Source organism: Ixodes scapularis, unplaced genomic scaffold (genome assembly GCF_016920785.2).
Source record: "Ixodes scapularis isolate PalLabHiFi unplaced genomic scaffold, ASM1692078v2 ptg000720l_1___fragment_2___debris__unscaffolded, whole genome shotgun sequence".
NCBI classification, from domain to species: Eukaryota; Metazoa; Arthropoda; class Arachnida; order Ixodida; family Ixodidae; genus Ixodes; species Ixodes scapularis.
Window position 1 is genome coordinate 57313 of NW_024610027.1, and position 17797 is coordinate 75109.

Genomic DNA, 17797 nt, shown 5'->3' on the forward strand with positions numbered 1-17797 from the left:
TCATATGGCAATCGTAACACGAAAACTTTTCTCTTTAAGTCCGAATGCAGCCGGCGCAAGGATCAAATGAAGCCATCAAGCCGCGCTAAGGAACATCGTCAAGATAATCGTTGTCGTTTTTTTTGTTTTTTTTTTTCCTTTTTCCCAACGGTTAGATTAAACACGCATAAAATAAAAGCGCAGGGTCGAAGCGTACGAAGCGTGTGCGTAAGAGACTTTTTCCGATATTCAGTCTGGTTACATTGATCACTATCATCATCTGAGGAATTGCATATGGGCCGTCCTACTGGCGGCGTCGACGTTCCTTTGGCCGGCATTGTGTTTCCTGATGTTCAAAGAACCTGAATGTGTCCCGAGTGGTTGAAGCTGGGCCTATACACACCAGACGTTGCCACAATGCGACGCAGATATTGAACACTCGTAAGCGTTCATTTCTAAATCGTCTCCAGTCATTCTATTACCGGCCGATTATTGGCCCTAAATTCCCTTGGTCTAAAAAATATTATCACAGCGTCAATGTGAGTCTTGGGGCTACGTTCCGCTCGCTTATATGTTTGTCACCGTCGAAGTTAAGAGATACATAAAAGCTTTAAGGTAAACACACACACACACACACACAAAAAAAAAAACATCGTTTCTGATAAAAACGAAAGTTATGGTGTCCAGCAATATACGAAAGACCGCAGGCCGACTACCGCCATTAATACGGCAAAAGGTAAACTGTTATTTGAAGCACAAGATGACAGGGAATTTTGAAAGTCCCTATGGCCTCCGTTTAATGCAGTATTTCATTGAATTAAAATGTATTCTGCGGATAGCTTACTTTGAAACGATAGCATAAGTTGGACGCGCCACAAAAGTTGAAAAAATAAAGAAAAAAAGAAGGGGAATGGGGGTCGGGGGTAGTTCGTCAGGACAACCATCTGTCACAGGCAGTCATGTACACGTTACTAAAAAGAAGTAATCGATTACAATTGCTATTACTCTTGGCTAGAAAATATTCGATTAGATCACTTGATTACTCGACAGCAAAAGTAATTGGACATTACTTTAAGAAGTAACCATTAGTTTTCCGATTACTTTATTGTGTGAAGAGTTACAACTTTAGCGCTCATAACAATTAACTACCTCCAACCTCGAAATCTTGCTTGTCGCGAAGACCGCGTAGCGGGAATATGGAATCTTGACGTGTATTTGAACTGGCTTTGTTATTTATTTTGCATCCGCTTTAGACATTCTTCGGTTCTGGTTCTTCTATGGGCTGCGAGTAAGTACCGTAAGCAAGTTTGTTTTTTATTATTATTTCTGTGTGTGTGTGTGCGTGAGGGGGCTAGTTTGAACGAAGGACTTACAAAGCTACATTCTGCTCCCTCAAACTTCGTCCTGAATGGCCTTTGTCACGCACTGGAGCTTCCCTAAGGCTTCCCAGTCCCAACTAAAAAAAAAAGGACATTCCACAGAAAGTATACATACAAAGGGGTTGACCTTGTTTCCTACAGATCCGCAAAAAAAGTTTTCTTTTTTTTTTTTCTGTTCGAAAAAAGTAGCAAATTTAATTTCTGTTATTTCAGGAAAAAAAGGTGCTTGCGGGGGGGGGGGGGGGGGGGGGGGGGGTCTTCTGGGAAACTAGTAACGGTTAGAAGTAATTTTTATTACTTCAAAAAGTAATCAAATTACTCTTGTGATTACTGCCTAATAAAAGTAATCAACTGATTACAAAATTTCTCCAAAAAGTAATCGATTACAAGTAATTTGATTACTTGTAATGCGTACGGTACAAGCCCGGTCATAGGTGAGCCCCGGTGGGTGGAGGGTAATAGCTACACGATCACGGTGATTCAATCGATAGGCGCTAACTTCTACGTATGCACATCGCCGTCGCACTTTCCACCACGCCTTCAGTCTTTGCCTAGAACAGGCCACGTGGTTATACTCATTCGTGAAGCCTATACTCCGTTTCACGATAACTTGACGAACGGTGGAGGCTGCGGCCGCCCCGACCAAATAAGGGCAACGGAGCAAGGCACGTGATGACACTCCAAGGTCGAGGCCACCCGGGCCTCGTTACCGCCTACAATAACTGAGCCCTCCACGACAAAATATAGTTCTAGCCTCCTTTTTCTTTTAACGGCAGTTGAACTCGCGCGATTCCATTTATGACGAGAAGATATAAGGAAGAAAAAATAAATAATCGCAATTTTTTGAGTTTTAATTATATTTAAATTAAAAAAAAAAGGGAAAAAGGGCGTCACATTGGTGTCCGCTCGATTTATTTCGGCTTGTAGTGCCGTGGCCGTTGGCAATGGCAGCCATGTAATCGGCCGTTTCCGCTCAAAACACCGCCCTGTGCCTTGGAATTGGCACCTTTCACAGATTCTCGGCTAAATTTAGCGTATGGTTGTCTCGTGAACTGTTCCCGAAGTGCTCGCTATTCCAGCGGACGGATATGTTGCTGCGGTGAACGTTCATCTGAATTTGGTTGGTTTCGGAGCTGGCGATTCTTGGCTAACAGACGACAGCCAATTCCTCTGAGCTCCGCGCCTCGCATTTGACGTGGTTACAAAAATGCTCCCGTGACGTCGGGTTGCCAAGTTATCGTGAAACAGAGTATAGTACCTGTTCGATGCCGAGGCCCCCGAGTGGCGCAGGTATAGTGCCACTAAATAAGGTACGCTTTAAAGGAACGACACTTACCCACCTTGTGGCTTAAAACCGTGGTTGCCACTTATCTGATGCTTCATCTAAAATCACAGGAAACGGGTCTCCGTCCTCCGCAAAGCCTTATACAGTTCGCGACTGAGCAAAGCAATATTACGCGAGATTTCTAACGCCGAATGTAATGCTGAGGAATTCACACTTCTGAATCGTAGCAATCGGCAGTTGCGTTTGATATGAACAAGCAACAAGATGGCGGCGCCCACAACAATTTTGGGGAGCAGACTGCCGATACTGTAAGCGTAGCTCAATTAGTGGCTATTGGCGCTGGCAGGAGCTAAAACTAAAGCCCCTCTATCCTGGGAAAAGCGGCGTCATTCATTGTTGTAGAAATGCTCGAGGCACGTGCCGCGCGCCACTTCTGGGAAATTCATGGCGTCTGAAATCTAGCTCAGTGCTGAGCTGTGCCGCCATGATCTTCCCGGTTCATTCAGCGGTTGTTTTGGTCGCTCCGGTCAGAACGGACGCGGTCGTAGCTAACGCGCTCGTTGCAGATGTTTGAACCAGCGTTAAGTATTCTGGGCTAACTATGACTCGCCGCCGACGGTCACCAGTGGATTAAGTATGCTGCTGGACTAAATAAAGCCAACTACTATGGCCTGTGAACTATGTATGCTAGCCTAAGTATTACTCAGCGCCGACAGTCCACTTTGCACTAAGTATGCTGGACGAAGCCTCACTTGCCCCGACAGTCGAGTGCTACCGCAGGTGACCTTTGGTGGCAAGTTAAAATTAATCCAGTTGCTTAATGTGTCTTCGTTTGTCTACCAGTTGTGGCCCCAAGCAAAAATGTCAGACAGCTGACTTAATGGCCCGGGCTTCAATTACCGCGGAGCTTCTTGATGAACGTGAAAAAATTGTAAGGGTGCAGGCGAGCTGGTGGAAGTTAACCATAGTTTTGTTTAACCCGAGACTGGGGTATTTCGGAAAAGGGACGAGAAGAAAAGAGGCCACAAGGAGGCGACGTCTCAAACACAGCTAAGGATTTTATTCCATCGTATGCACTTTTATATACACCACGTCCACACACCACCAACCAAGTCGACCAATGACAACATAACACCCGGAATACACTAAGCCAAACATAGGCCCAAAACATTACAAAAGAAAAATCTTTCAGCCAGACAAAAGGACAAGATAAGCCTCCGACTACACAAAGTCAACAAAGAACCGTTAAAAGGTTTTTTCAAACCCGCAAACACACGGAACCAAAGGGAAAGAGGGCATACAAGACCTAATTACACAAAGCCAAGCAACAAACCATTAAACTAGCCGGTACTTAGTCACCGTAAAAAAAAAAAAAAAAAAAAAAAAAAAGAAAAACGGCAACCGGTCATTCTAACCCGCACTACACATTGAAGGAAAGCGGAAGAGGGTAACCATGAACCAAAATACACAAAGGGGAGAATGCAAAAGTTCCAACCTCAACTACACACTTGAAAGAAGTAACAAGGAATACCAGAACAAACAATATGTCCTGCACCTGTACTGCATCTTTGTAGGCAGCGCACAAAGTGCTGGATAGCTAAAAAAAAAAAAAGACAAAAAAAAAAACAAAAAAAAAACGGGGGGTTTACATCTTGAGGAATTTTCTTGAGCTTTCTCCTAGATGCATTGAAGGCTGGCTAATACAATTTCCCATCGACTTAATTCGGACTGTTTCCTTCACTACCCTTTTTATCTCATTTTTCTCTCGATGTATTACCTCCGTTTCCGACCAAAACACCTTACAATTGTTGCACTCAGACACGTGCTTGGCGATCTCCGAGTTCGGTGCCCCGTTTTTTACATCTCTTTTATGCTCGGTCAGTCTGTCATTCACGCACCGCGAAGTTTGCCCCACATATCTAAAACCACATGCTAAGGGTATCTCATAGACTACACCTCCTTTGCAAGCCACTGACCTGTCCTGATGTTGCCTTCTGCATTCCCTTGGAGGTGCAAAGAACGGAGTCATCCTGTTTAATTTGTAATCAGATGAAAACACTACGTCAACTCCAAATCTGTGAGCACTCGCTTTAAGGTTATGCGAAACACTGTGGTAGTACGGGACTACGGCAACCTTTTTACTTCTTTCTCTCGTTGTTCCATTTCTCTCGCCGAAACTTGGGGAGAGCTGCCTCGTGATGAAAACTTTATCATAACCCGCATCCTCTAACCTCACCCACTGCCTTTTGAGGGCTTGGCCTACATAATGAAGACATGACTTCTTTAGAGCGTTTCCGATTATTGATTTGACCACCCCAGCCTTCACAGTCTTTGAATGGCAGCTTCTTCTACTTAAAACTGGCTTTGCCGATTCTTTTCCGTACTCCCAGCACACTCCTTCTTGCACGTGAATACGTAAATCTAAAAACTGCAAAACTCCTCTGTCTGGCCCTTCAACAGTAAAGGTAAGTTCCGGTGCTGAGGCTCTCAGCACCGGAACTTAGAGAGTCTGGTGCGAGCCTCAGCACCGGAACTTACCTTTACTGTTGAAGGGCCAGACAGAGGAGTTTTGCAGTTTTTAGATTTACGTATTCACGTGCAAGAAGGAGTGTGCTGGGAGTACGGAAAAGAATCGGCAAAGCCAGTTTTAAGTAGAAGAAGCTGCCATTCAAAGACTGTGAAGGCTGGGGTGGTCAAATCAATAATCGGAAACGCTCTAAAGAAGTCATGTCTTCATTATGTAGGCCAAGCCCTCAAAAGGCAGTGGGTAAGGTTAGAGGATGCGGGTTATGATAAAGTTTTCATCACGAGGCAGCTCTCCCCAAGTTTCGGCGAGAGAAATGGAACAACGAGAGAAAGAAGTAAAAAGGTTGCCGTAGTCCCGTACTACCACAGTGTTTCGCATAACCTTAAAGCGAGTGCTCACAGATTTGGAGTTGACGTAGTGTTTTCATCTGATTACAAATTAAACAGGATGACTCCGTTCTTTGCACCTCCAAGGGAATGCAGAAGGCAACATCAGGACAGGTCAGTGGCTTGCAAAGGAGGTGTAGTCTATGAGATACCCTTAGCATGTGGTTTTAGATATGTGGGGCAAACTTCGCGGTGCGTGAATGACAGACTGACCGAGCATAAAAGAGATGTAAAAAACGGGGCACCGAACTCGGAGATCGCCAAGCACGTGTCTGAGTGCAACAATTGTAAGGTGTTTTGGTCGGAAACGGAGGTAATACATCGAGAGAAAAATGAGATAAAAAGGGTAGTGAAGGAAACAGTCCGAATTAAGTCGATGGGAAATTGTATTAGCTAGCCTTCAATGCATCTAGGAGAAAGCTCAAGAAAATTCCTCAAGATGTAAACCCCCCGTTTTTTTTGTTTTGTTTTTTTTGTTTTTAGCTATCCAGCACTTTGTGCGCTGCCTACAAAGATGCAGTACAGGTGCAGGACATATTGTTTGTTCTGGTATTCCTTGTTACTTCTTTCAAGTGTGTAGTTGAGGTTGGAACTTTTGCATTCTCCCCTTTGTGTATTTTGGTTCATGGTTACCCTCTTCCGCTTTCCTTCAATGTGTAGTGCGGGTTAAAATGACCGGTTGCCGTTTTTTTTTTTTTTTTTTTGCTTTACGGTGACTAAGTACCGGCTAGTTTAATGGTTTGTTGCTTGGCTTTGTGTAATTAGGTCTTGTATGCCCTCTTTCCCTTTGGTTCCGTGTGTTTGCGGGTTTGAAAAAACCTTTTAACGGTGCTTTGTTGACTTTGTGTAGTCGGAGGCTTATCTTGTCCTTTTGTCTGGCTGAAAGATTTTTCTTTTGTAATGTTTTGGGCCTATGTTTGGCTTAGTGTATTCCGGGTGTTATGTTGTCATTGGTCGACTTGGTTGGTGGTGTGTGGACGTGGTGTGTATAAAAGTGCATACGATGGAATAAAATCCTTAGCTGTGTTTGAGACGTCGCCTCCTTGTGGCCTCTTTTCTTCTCGTCCCTTTTCCGAAATACCCCAGTCTCGGGTTAAACAAAACTATGATTGATGAACGTATCTGTTGTCGGCTGTTTGTTCCTAGTTCTGATTGGGTATAAATTATTATAACTGTAGTTATGACTTCTACATGCGTTAATTCTTATGAATTGATTGCTACGAGGATAACTTTGATGTTTTTCGGTCACAGCCGAGTATTACACTTTTCTATGAAGTACAGCCTATAACCACATTCCGTGTTAAAACCATACGCTCTTTATTCTCATTGGATATTGAGACTCATCAACATTTCCTTTTCAATTCATTTACGGAAGACTCCAAGCGCAGTGCAGTGTACTTACTGTACGGATGGCCAGGATCGCGATACAACGGTTTCGCAACGGTATTGCTGAAACGCATCGTGTAGCTGTACTCCCGTATTGCGATTTCATATCCCGGTATGTTTTATATTATTTTAATAGAACTGCGCTTATACACGTTTCTTTGGCGTCACAATCAATCTTGGATCGATGTGACGCCAAAAGAATTTAAACGTGCGATGGGCGCGAAATAAAAATGCTGCTTTCGTTTTATTTTTAGCAATTTCGAATTTAACTTTGACTTCATTTAGCATACCGAAACATAGGTCAGACATTAAATGTGTGTTTAGGTGGCGATCCAGGCGAGTTGGTTCGTGACTAAATTGATAAAACAGCGCATCAAACATTAAAGACGAGTAGAAGTGGAAGGGACGAGCGCCGACTGCGAACTGAAGGTTTATTGAATAAACGCTCAGTTTATAATGTTTATAAAAAAAAAAACACTTCAAAAGAACAAAATAAAACCATCAAAGCAGCACCCGTAAATGACAAGCGAATGGTAAAAGGAGTATCACAAGAACCTACATTCACTGAAGGCTAAGGAACTCGATTTCCTTCGAGTGCAGATAAACAGACGTCTGGGCTGACGCAGCTATTTGTACCTACTTTGATTATTTCAAAGGCATCGAGAATTTGTGTGCAGTCTTATAATTCCGCCTGGCCATTGATTTGAATAATATTAAAGTTAAGGAAGTTAAGGCGACAATGATAATAAGTCACGCCTAAAAATAAGTGTCCCCCCATTGTTGCTTTCAACGACAAATCATGCTCTCTCGTTCTTTCATTGATACACCTCCCGGTCTGTCCGATAAATATGTTTCGGCAAGACAGTGCGATCTTATAAATTACCCGTACTGCGCATTCCACATATTTGGTCCGATGGTGTATCGCACACCTGCGTTTGTTTGGGCTATTTTCGTTAAGGTGCTGGCTTAATTGTCCCAACTTCCGGGGAGCCGAGGTCACGATCGAAACATCATACCGTTGGGCTATCTCTTGTAGGGTGTGTGAGACCCCGTATATATGCGGAACAACTTGCGGCGTGGTACTTGTCTTATTCTTCTCGGGATTAGATCTACCCTAATGATTCTTCACCAACTTCTCTGCAACACCAAGTAAAGCCGAACTAGGGAAGCCCGTGGTAACATGTCTCTGCGCTTGTCGATTGAAGCTGTCATGTATCACATGAAAAGACGACTTCTCAAGATCTGCAGGGAGACACGACGACGCGATACACCTCCTAACTAGCTTCGAGTGAGCGCAGTGGTAAGGCAATAGTCCCTCTTAGTCCGGAGATTGTAGGACCAACAAATGCGACCTTTTGTGGATTGTGAACGTAGACCTAAAAATTGCAGAAACTGGCCACCTTGGTGCTCATGGGTAAACTTCAGACCGTCACAGTTCTTCTTAAACAAATTCAAAACAACCTGCAGGACATCACCTACAGAAACACAAGCAGTGGTATTCAAAATCACTGAATAGTACCTGAACGTTAATATCCAAAAGGATGGCCTGGTCATACTTGGCTAGGTAAATGTCACAAGGGACAGGGGCAACGCCGGAGCCAATTCAGATACCTTCCTTCTGCACGTAGTAATTCCCTCCAAACAAAACAAAGGTAGACCGCTAATATAAATTTATGATCTCAATAAAATCATCCACCCCTACACCACAAGCATTCTGCAAACCAAACGCTCCGTTTCGTTCAATGCAGTCACGCACAGATATACCATCAAGTCCCCCTGAGGTATCGAGCAAAAAAAGTCATCTATGTCAATACAGAACGCCACTTGTCACTTGGTGAATCCTTGCTGAGGACATCCACAACCGACATTGCATTGCGAGCCAGACAGGGATCATTGAGCTCAAAACTACGCACATATATTACTAGTCGCATCATTGGCAGGTAGAATGATAAGACTGCACGCGAATTGCTTGAGGCCTTTGAAATATTTAAAGCAGGTACAGATAGCTGCGTAAGCCAGGCGTCTGCTCATCTCCACTCAAAGTATACCGGGTTCCTTAACCATGTCGTTTAACACCTGAGGCTGTGGTGCAGAAAAAGAAAACATTTGTAGTTGAAGGAACAGACACAGAAGCGAATGTCCCTCGTTTTAGATGTTCCCTTCAGCGCCTGTTCCTTTGACTAGAATTGCTTTTCTTTTCCGAACTACCGTCTGACGTGTTATACGGCATGATTAGCTATCACCAGCTCGCCTGCGCACTTACAGATTCTCCTCTAAGAGTTCTTTAGTTTTCTGTGACTCTAGGACCTTGTGCTACTCCTTTTCTATGTTAGCTTGTCATTTTGGCGTGCTGCCTTAAGTCTTCTATCTTGTTGTTCTCAAGTGCTTTGTTTTTACAATTTTTGGATGTAGTTGCTGTGGCTGGATTTTATGTGTCTCTCCAAACTTTCAGTTGTTAGTCAGCGCTTGTCCCATCCACATATTCTACTCATCTTTGTGTTTCTTGCGTTGTTTCTTTTTTCAATTTATTAAACGCGCGTCTTGCAATTCGACAACTATGTTGATTTCTGTTTAAACCATGGCTTGATGTGATGAAATCTAAATGTATGTAGAAAATATTTCAAACTTTTTTATATGACTGAAAATGACGAAACCATGGACGTGCAAAATGGTAATATTTTCTTGCGAAGATGCATAGACGCTTGGCAAACACACCGGGTTGCGCCTGCCATTGTTGACCTTCACTTGTCCTAACGAGATGTTGAGTCACTGAAGAAGGCGTTGACGAGGCTCCACAAAGGTCATTGCTAGGGAGAAGGTCGGAGTGGGAACTAAGATAAAAATAACTGGTCCTGCTGTGGTAGCGATGAAGTGAAGTAAATGTTATCAAGGAAAACAAAATGGAAGTTCGTTTATGGCGGCGCCCATGCACAGCTGTCGCAAAGCGTCTATAGACATCCCTGTGGTGATCAGGGGGCTCAAGAGCCACTAAATGAGCTACGCTTAGAGTGTTGGCACTGTGCATGTTGAGGTTCATTGGCCACACGTGTTGTGCATTGTCATAATTAGCTAAATAATAAAATTTCAAATTGAAGTATATATATTCACTATTTTTACAGCGAAGGTGTTTATGCCTAGGGCTCCGTAGATCTTTTGTTATCGTGACCAAAATCTCCACGCTTACAGCACACCCACGCGCCGCATGTGCGGCGTCTGCAGCAGTAACTGTTCTAAAGCAAATACCTAACACGAATGGCATCTTGCACGCGCGTTCGTCAACGCTTTATTTTTGGTTATTTACTTCGAATCTTTTATACGGGGAAAGCGTGCGCGTGCGGCGCGTGGAACACCATTCCCTGCATTGTCCTTGAAGCTTGGGTTGCCGATCTCCATTTTTAAGTTCACTTCTCTTCCCTCGTCGTTTGCGTTCCCTATTTTCAAATTTCCTTCTCCCGTCGTAATGGGGAGGCCGCGTATAGTCCGGACTCCCGAAGAGCAACGCGCCTACGAAGAGCAACGACGGGAACGGCAACGAGAATGTCCGCGGCGGCGACGGGCAGCACTTGTGTGTGTGCGTACCTTTCATTACGGTGACCACAGATCAAGACAATAAATATGTTCGTATCTTTGTTCCAAATTCTGTGTCCCGTCTGTGTCGTGTGCTAAACAGCTTCGCTGGACATCCACATTCACAGAGTGGAATGTCTACAAATTCTCAGGGTTCTTTTTCATGCGTACTCTTATATTACTTTCTATGTTTAAATGCTTTAATGTGACTGATCGTTGATATTGTGCCGGCACTGTTGACAATAGTACCCACATGAGTAATAAAACAATCAACAGCACTTGGTGCTGAATGGGTGATTCTGGTAGGATAATTGATGACGTTAAAAAGAACGCCACTAGTTAAGGTACTTCTCAGTCGCGACGAAATGGAAGAGGTGCTTCAACCTTAAAGGTTGAAGCATGTTAGTTGAAGCATACTGTATGCTTTCTTTTTTTTTTCTTTTAAGTACGTGCCGATGTTTTGTTTTTCTCACATTCGCGTGTATTTGTATTATAATATAGTCACCTTGTACCCTCCTCCCTCATGTAATGCCTTCGGGCGATTTGAGGAAAATAAATGAAATGAAATAAAACGGAGTAGGGTAAAATATAAGCTGCTATTCCAGCCACCAGATGTCACTGTATTTCGGAAAGGGTCTATTGAATAACGTCTCGAGAGTGTGCGGAGCGTTAGACTTAACTTCTATCCCAATACAACACACAAAGAACACATATATATATATATATATATATATATATATATATATATATATATATATATATATATATATATATAACGTTTAACGTTGCTAGGTTATCAATATGCGGCGTCTTATATAGACAAATACAAAGAGGGGAAAATGATGGAAGCATATTGCACAAAAAGACGAGGACAATGACAGGATCGAAACACAGAAGAAAGACAAGCGCTATTGTATATTGTGTATAAGATTGTTTACAGTACTATACATTCTACCCGATATTCTATATAATGGCGTATTGTATATATTGTATAAACGAGCAAGACTCTTTTTGTAAAAAATGATCTTGCAGGTGCGAATATAGTCGAGGAAGAAAACAAATTGAATGGCTGGATAATCATATAAGAAAAGCAACATCAAGAAGCTATAATGAGCTCTTGTGATTCTTCGCGCGGCAAAGCAGCAAAATGCCTTTCCTTCAACATTTGTGTAAACTAGTGTGCACAAAGCCTCATCGCAGCCGTTCGCACAAAACTGATTTGTACAGCCCAAGGGCACAGCAAACTAGAAGCTTCATGGCCGATCGGTGAAGTTTTCTCTGTACCTGGATGATGAAATTTGCATGCGATTGAAAAGCCCATCAACACAAAGAAAGTGACATCCTCTAAAGGGGCACAGTCGGGGACGAGGAGCCAGGGTGGCAGTCGTAGCACCTGACAACCGAAGCACATCTGAAGTCGTGGAAGGTGCCTTTGAGGCAGGAGTGTTTATGTAACGACAAGTGCTCGTCACGCACAGCAAACTTCTGAGAAAGCATTAGGCCCACGAATGGCAGGTACACACCCCACTCGGCTTGTAGCCGAACGGGCGCCATGTTCTCTCGCCCTTCATTGCGTAACCCCAAGGAGTGAAAATATCTACCTCGGTTTGATCTGAGCAAGCGCGACATCATTCCACCGCCTGCCACCGACGCCGGAAGCGGTTGCTATGGTTACGCTGTTCAGCGACGTGGCGCGGCTCAGTTTCTGTTCACGTCTGCCTCCTGCTTAAGCCCTGCAAGCACTTTTTTACAGGTTTTTAATTTGCACCGAACCTGAGCGCACTGGCCGTAGTAACTTAATGAAACTGTTCTTTTCTCGAATTTCGCTCTATTTTAAAAGTTATAGGAAAATTAAAATTACAAAAACAAGCAAAAAATAACCTCCTTCGTGACGTCCTTGGTTGCTTGAGTGGCCGTGAACTAGGGGAGTAGTGAGCTCATCGAGCGCTCACGGCTGCCGCACTCCGTGTCGACGGCGCGAGAGGGCGCCACTAAAGCGTGTTCTGGATAGACTGTATACAGCGGGCAGCCAAAGCGGCTCTCATTGCATTTGCTGCGTGATTAAACACTAATTCGGCATGACACTTCATTGGCCGTTAACGACAGCAAACACGGAGTAAAGATCAGTTCAGAATGGGAACCACTTCGCGCTGCCGTACCGCGAAACGGCCAAAACGCGAGACAAAGCTGCTCGCTGAAGGCCTTCGGAACGCTCGGAGCCGGTCGGATCCTCCTGTCCGTAAACGACCGCAGCGCCGCTGCGTACATCCGGTACCTTTCCGTGTCGGCACCTGATCCCACTATTCCTTTCTAGTATGCGCCGTCTTTTCCACCGCTTGGTGGCGGGTATGTTGACCGGTCATTTCTTGTTTCCGTACTTTATAAACTGCATTTGTTTCTTTTCTGATCTAAAATACTGAACAAAAACTACTTTTATAAATAATTGAAACGGTTCGCGCCACTTATACTTTGTATTTCGACTAAACAGAAGCTTTTAGCGGCTTTGACCAGTAGTAAGCCCAGGACCAAAGACGTCACATTTCGCGCGATTTCGGTACCGCGGGTCGCCCCCGTCGGTGGAGGAGGTTTCCGCGTCGTCCGGTCAAAATATGATGCACTGATATTCAGTCACTCTCTCTGTGCCCGCTGGCTTGCCCGAACCCAAAGAGACGTGGAAACCGCAAAAAAAGTTAGACGCTTAAATATGATTGCAGCGCCCCTTTAAGTGCGACATGCCGTCAACGGTCGCCTGTGGACAATGTTTGCTGGACTAAGTTTAACTCGCCGCCGACGGTCATTTCTAAACTAAGTACGCTGGACTAACAGGCGAATTGGTAAACACTGGCCTACTCGACTTGAGACTCCGCTGGACATGAATGGAGTATGGACGAGACCCTCCACCCGAGAAGCTATTGGGCTTCACAGACGCGAGTCGGCGGTCCCTCGACTCAAAATTTCGCATTACACCCAGCGAGACGCGAAAGACGCGTTGAAAACGAGACCATACGTGCACGTTTTGTTTAAGACACCCTTTCAGCGTAAATAACAAATACAATCGTTGGTGTCATTGGGAAAAAGGTACTTTGCAAGCATTGATTTCGTGTAATTTCAGGTTCTGGCTTTACCAGCGCGACAGTTGTACGTGCTTCAACACAAAAACAGACAAAAGCGTTTTCCAGTCTGGCAACTGCACGCACAGAAGCCCCGCAGGAAATTGTCCGTGTCCTTCTACACGTTCACGCGCGGTCTGTCTGGATTGGAACACAACGTGATATCATCGTTCCGCGTCTTCGATCGGTGCTTAAGGTTCAGGAGTAGTTAGACGCTACCTCGCAGTACGGCACAGTGAGAGACGGAGCGGCTGATGAGGGTACTGCGGAGGGGCGGTTTGTCTTCTCGACTGAGGAGAAGGAGCTGCTGAGTAGTCTAGTCAAGAAGTGCATTGTTGTGCTTGAAAATTGTAAAAACAATGAAAGCTCTAAGAAGGCTAAAACCGAAGCTTGGGACAAACTCTGCTTCCAGCATAACGTCTATCGTATGTCCGTCCACGGGACGCTAAACACCTAAAGAAACTTTGGGATAATGAAAACTCCAGATGGGTGAAGACGTCATGGCACAAAAAGCGGGATGTACACGCCACGGGTGAGTAAACCATTTATATATCTGGTCAAACTAAGGCAGTGTGTGATCAGAGTGGGATGATGACAGCCGGGCTGTACCAGTCTTCTGGACTCGGGAAGCACATTTCTGCCGACGCCGGAAATCGTCTCGAGAAAGCTACCTTGCTACTCAAGCTGATGCGAGTCTTTGAACGCCCAGTGGAGTGCGATGGCCGACTGGGGGTCTTTAAAGTGCATTACGCAGTAGTGATATATGACCGCACGCCAGTTCGATGCCTTAGCCAAATAGAAGCGGGCAGGTAAGGAAAAGACAATTTTCAAGAATACAGTTTGAAGAGGCTATGGTAGTGAACGTGCGTGCACACCATGACCGCTGCCACGAGCCTTTCATCTAAAGTGCTGTGATAGCTTCTTGTGATGTTTTGCAACACGAGATCACGTTTCCTTGTGTCGTTTTTATAAGCAATACAGGTCTCTCGAAGGCCCCGTCCTAGGCACAGTCGTAACACAGGAAGTGGGGTTGTCCGCTTCCTCCCCAGAACCCCAATAATAATTGGGGTTGTGTGGCTATTTATACAGCGTGTAGCTGGTCAGCCATTTCAAAGTTGCGACGAGTCACTCGCTGTAGATGGCAATTTACCCAGTGCAGTACAACCGCTAGCCTCGGGTCTTTAACGTGCACCACGCAGTACACTGTTAGCAAGTCCCGTGTATTTGGCGAATATTTGGGGTGAAAAACACGCCATTTACACAAATTACCATAAATTTACACGATGAGTAACGGATAATTCGTTCAGAAATCATGCGAGGTTGTAAAAAACGTGTTTTGGTTCGGTCATACACGCATAACCGTGTAGCCGACCTCGAAAACACGCATCGCCCCCGGCGACGACCGCGGCATTGCCGGCTATCGAAGCACCGGAATGCTTGGGGACACACTTAGAAAGGACCGTCGAGACAAATGCCGCGGAAAGAAACATGTCTCGAAGACAGATATGCACCAAAAGCAATTGCGCCATGTCGCAGGACGTTGGCGAAACCCACGCTTACCGGGCTCGCCGCCATCTTCTGGTCGATGGCAATGCGGCTTGCTTCATGTCGCCCATGTTTGTATTTAGTTTAGGGCTCCTGATAACAGTTTCTTAGACACCACAAATAAAGTTATGGGTCTAATTATTCGTTCCAAGCAGTTAAAATGGATATAAAAAGCGTGTCCTCGATGTGAACACGTGACATTGCAGTTGGTTTCGTTTTTGCTTCAACCTTCAACTGCAAGCGATCTGGCCACGGCGCAAGCGCAACGCCGATGTACGCTGGAAGCAAGCGCCGGTTGGCTTTCGTTGTTTTTGTTTGACCGGAGAAAATCTGGCAAGTACGCATGGCGTCGCTACTGTTTTGGTTTGACGGGACACGAGAAGCTTCGCATAGAGCTTCGGAGTTTGCGAGCACATAGTGAAGACGTGACCGGAGAAGTGCCCCTGTGATGTTCCTGGAAGACGGAAAGTAGCATTCGTAATCGTCGTGTGTGCTTTGAAAGCGAAGGGAGTCACAGGGTCCACGAGTTCGCAACCACAAGCCAAGGTTCACGACAGCGCGGCGTTGACTTCGGCGATCTCGTTCTGTTTGGTGCAACCCGGCGATGCGAAAAAGAGCTGAAACATTCGTCGTGTGTGGTGCGGTGCTTTGTATTCCGGGTCTGTTTGAACCACGCTTTTAACACGGAGCGCAAATTGTTTGTTGCGTGGTGGAGGTTCAACGGGTACAGTCCCGTCGTCGTCAGCTGATCCGGTCCAGCTGGTCCGGGAGGACGCAACGAGCGTTTTTAAAAGTAAATCTTCCCTCGTTCCGTTTCGAACTGTGGAAGTATCCCGACACATACCGTGAGTAAGAAGCAGCGGGCGTTTTCAACAAAATTACATGGTTTTAATTGAATAATGGACTCCGGATTGTTGTCTTAAATCTGCCGTTTTTTATGCTTCGTGTTGGACTGCGTTTGCATAGCGACGCACACCGCTCGAGTATGATTCGGTCCTGCAACGAGTTTGTTGCGGCAATCATGCGGCGTGAATAAATAAGGGCAAGGTTTCCTACCTGCCCACAGATGCATGTACTGAGACCATTTTTTATGTTGTGAACGTAGTGCTCTTTCTTTATTTTGGAAGACGCGTTGGTGCATTTATTATGGTACAATCACTTGAGAGTTGAGAAATTAGAGAGCGAGCAAGCTTTCTCAACTTTGTCTCTTTCTCTCTGGCACTGCCCTGTTTCAGTTTCAGTAGGCATATCTACTAGCAGGTACAAACTGCTATAAAGCAGGTAAAAAACGGGAGCTTAGGACGGTGCGGACTCCGTGTTTCGCGCTTTTCGCAAGGTGACAGGGTAAATGCTTTTGTGAGATATGCGGAATATGCAAGCGATTTTGTTACGCCCGTCGTTTGCGTCTCTCCAGCAAAACGAATAAGATGATCTACTACAAAGGCGCAATCACAAGCCAAGATTTAAGATAGCAGTCGTTTGCTTCGGTGATCCGTGTAGCTGTATTTTACCCTGCTCTCTGCAACACCGTGTCATGACGAAGAGCTGGAATGGTCACGGTTTGTGCTGGCCTCCCGGTTGACAGAAACCCGCGTCGCCCGCATCGGCACCGAGTGCGCTTGGGCTGTTGATGCTCCAGCCTTTCATCCGCGGCTTGTCGCCAGCTCATCCTGCTGCTCAACGGTGAGGAAGCGGCGAGAGTAACCTCATAAGTGAATGTAAATCCTCGTTTATTCAGTTATCCGGTGTCAAAGTGTGGAAGATGTCCAACGTGTACTGAGGGCGGGAACTACGAGCGTTTTGCCTTGCTTTTATAACCGAAACCAGAACAACGAGATAACTGCCTTGCGTACTCTAAAATGACGGAAGCAATAAGTTTCAACAGGTCGAGTACGTCACCGGGGATGTAGGCGAGACGGTGCACACTGTTTAAACGCTTGCAGTATCCACGAGTGGTACCAGGAAAGCGACGTCAACAGAGAAGGAGCTCGCGATTCAGCATAATACACTGCTACGGGCCCGTGTATCTTCAAAGTTCGGGGTGGTGGCAGTATAAAAAAAAGACGCATCAGCGCCCCACACCAGTGTTCACGAATAACACCGGTCACAAACTCCCAAGCCCCACCGCTCTTCTCGACACCGACACGACATACGACAACAAACTGCATCAAAACGCCCCAAAAGTGAAGGCGTCTGCTCCCGTACTGCAACTGCTGCAACTAGCGGAAGTGAAGTGTTGGGCGGATGTCCGGATGTCCTTCACAAAAATATATAAAAAATGCTTTGCGCAAGGATCATTTTCGTTTATTATTGTATACGTAATGACAAAGTCCCAATAATTTGTTTTTCTATCTGATTCATGCTAGTCGGACTGCTCATAACACTGGTCAAGCAAGAAAATAACAAAAATTTGAACTTTTTCATGACCGGTTTAAGATTTATTGTTAACATATCATTATTTATTGCAACGGACTAGCATTATAGATTTTGCCTCCATACTGTTTAAATGCAAACAGTTCTAACACACGGCTATCCATTGCGCCGTGTTTTGTGTATTCTTCTATAAATCTGTAATGGTCAGTGACCAAGGAGCTCACCCGCACATGTCAAGCTTATATGCGCCGCGGGGAGAA